Here is a 3174-nt window from a genome sequence, read left to right on the forward strand (position 1 = left end):
AGCCACCCCCTGCACCCTCCCCGACCCCGCTCCTTATTTATTCCAATTACGGCCCCGCCGCTCCCTCCGCCCGGGGAAGGGATTTAAAAGAGGATCTGCCGATAGGATCTGGCCTTAATCCTCTAAACCATCACACTGGTTGAAAAGGGGACGAGATGGGGCTCATCAGGGCCATTTCCTCGGCTGATGCGGGGCTCGCGGGGAGCCCTCTCGTTTTCGCTGCGCGGCCGCAGGAGTTGCGCCCCCCTTTCCCCCTGTCGGCGCTACCGGCTCCCAACGCCGTCTATTTATAGCATCACTGGTCTCTCCCGGGCACCGAGCGGGGCTGAAAGTTTCGGGCTAATGGGTGTTGAAAGGCTGCGGCGAGCGCTGGAAAAGCAGGGAAAGACCTTTTGCGTTATTTATACGCGTGTGTTTATCGCGCGTGTGTTTTTATCTCAGTAAGCAGCCCCAGCATTCGGGGTATCCCCCCCGCCTGCCCCCAGGCCAGCCTGTGTGGCCGCAGAAGTGTCCCCGGAGGGGGACAGCGATCGGAGACCCCGCTCCGGAGCTGCGGGAGGGCACAGCCGAGGCCGGGTTTACCGCAGGGGACAGCGCCGGGAGCCCTCCGGGCGGCCGGGGAGCGATGTCCATCGCAGACCCCGCCGAGCACTGTCCGAGCAGGCCCGGGCTCCGTGTCCTGGGTCGGACAAAAGGGAGGAGCGCCAGCATTTGGCTTTGGGATGAGGCACCCCTCATCTTTCGCGGGGCTCTCGGGGGAGAGGCAGCAAGGATTGCTTTAGGGGAATTGGGGATTTCCCCGCAGCCGTGCGGGTCAGGGGGCAGTTCCCGGGGGATGGGGGAATTCGATGGGATTTTGCCTCTCGGGGCACCTCGGGCAGTTCCGTTCTCTCCCTCGTGTCCGAGGTGCGCTCGGGGCCTGTCCCCGCCTGCTCCGGGGAGGCGGAAAAACAGCCTGGCCATTCTCGGGGGGATTTAATTGGTGTTAAAAGGCGGAGAGTGAAGAATCACAGCGAGCTCCACGCGCAAGTTACGCTGCCCATCCCCGCGGCTGCGGAACAGTCCGGGCATCCCCCGGGGCGGCGACTGATGCGCTTCAACCTCCGCCCGCAGCCGGCAGCGTCCGTGCCATCCATCCCCGCAGCCTCTCCGAGCCGCACCCGGGCAAACACCCGCCATCCAGCTTCCCTGAGAGGCAACTCTTCGATTCCGGGGGCTTTTATTGAATTACGTGTTACCAGTCCTAAAACATTAAGCGTTATGTACTTAAAAGATACAGAGCATAGGTATTACATCCACAGGAAGTATTTTAGTCAGTGAATGTTCAATGTAGCAGGTAGAGATGAACTTAGCACGTCTTCCAGACTGAACTGGGAACAGACTCTTCAGCCATAAAATGCACTTAACAGTCTATTTAATAGTGGCGAGGTCCTTGAAAATGCAATATCCATGCTAATCTTGCCTTTTTCTAAATCAGAAATGAAAAATAGGTCAGGAAGGTAGAACCTTCCCCTTCCATTTAAAATGTGACATTTAATCTATTTAAATAACTAAGTAAACTTTATTAATCCGGGATTTGGTAAGCAAGCCGAGGAAGATGGAACCGTGCGACTTTATTAAGACGGCAAAATGTGAGAGAGAGAGTCCTTGAACTCCAGGTGCCATAAAATCCCTAAAATCCCGGTTTTCTTGAGCTTCAGCGAAAAGGGAAAAACCGGGACACAGGAAAACCGCCCGACCTCTGCTGTCCAGGAAAGGATGGAAGGAAAGGTCCTGCTCTGCTTTACCGAGGACTCGGAGCATCCCTCGGGCTGGGATCCCCGGGTCGGACGAGGGAAAGTCCGTGTAGCCCAGCGCCCAGAAAATGGCAGAAATTCAAGAGAAAACCCCAAACCCTCAGTAATCTGTAATTACTTTATTAAGTGCCAATATTTAATGGGGGAAAATAAAAATAAATCCATCTCCCCGCGGGCTCAGGTAGTGGTTTGTGACACGTTTAGTCCTGGTTTTGCTCGGCAAAGGAGAACGCGAAAGAGCCGAGGCTGCAGAGGGCTCAGAGCGGGGCTCGCAGAGCGGCTCCGCGCCCGCCACATCCCGAGCGATGTCCTGGGCTCAGGATAATCTGGGAAACTGCAGATTGGGAATCTGCAATTACAAACGCCTCCAGAGTTTGTTCCCTCGCTCACTCCGGCACCACGGCTCCGCTCACAAACGAAATTCTGCAAGAGCCGGAACTTTTTATGGCCGCAGGTTCTTCACCCCCGCCCGCCCTAGCAAAGACTTTCTCGTTATTCTGGCCGCATTTCATCCCAAATTTAAGGATTTTTGCCTTGCCAGCGCTCGGCTGCCATCAAGCCACAGAGCTGGGGTAGAGGAGAGGAGGCAGCGGAGCTCCGAAGCCTCCCGAGAACGCCAAGGGTTAAGAAAAGCCGTTTATCTGCTCATTATCGGCTTCTCCTCACTCCTGAGCACCAAACCGCGCTCGGCTCCTACCCCGCCGTATCAATGTGTCCTGAATGCCTTTTCCAGTCATTGATCTGGTCAAAGTCACCGCAGAAACACAAGTGACAGAGACTCAATTCCAGGCGACGCGCCCGATGCGAGTATTTAGAAAGCATTCAATAAAAAAGCTTTCGCGGGGAGTGAATGATTTCACCTTGCAACAAAGAGCGCTCGGCTAATTGAAATAATGCACTTGAATGTGCGGCCGTGGGCTCCTGCTCGCTTATCCCAGCTCCAGCACGGAATTAGCAATAATCTCCAAGGAAAAACCCAAAAACTCCTCTTTTTTTTAAAAATTTATTTTTTTATTTTTCCTTTTTTTTTTTTTTCTGGTAATAGTTCACAGGCAATGAGCACGGACTCGGGGGCAGCTGAGTTATCAGCGCTCCCCGGCCTTGCTCTTTGGGGAATTCCGGGCATGGAAAATCCTGGAGGGGAGAGTAAAAGGAGAGGAGAGAGGCAGTGAAATAGGAATCTGCCCTGGTGATTGCTCAGGCTGGGTAATTCACTTGTTTCAGCGCCATAGAGCAGCTCCAGCCGCTGTGTGTTCAGGAGGTGGAACTCTAAGTTAGTTTGTAATTGATGAATTTGTAGGATTATCCTTATTTTACAGACTTGTCAGTTCCAGACATCCTGTCAAAATCCTGACATGGACACACTTTACCCAGCAGG

This window comes from Geospiza fortis, unplaced genomic scaffold (genome assembly GCF_000277835.1).
Source record: "Geospiza fortis unplaced genomic scaffold, GeoFor_1.0 scaffold396, whole genome shotgun sequence".
NCBI classification, from domain to species: domain Eukaryota; kingdom Metazoa; phylum Chordata; class Aves; order Passeriformes; family Thraupidae; genus Geospiza; species Geospiza fortis.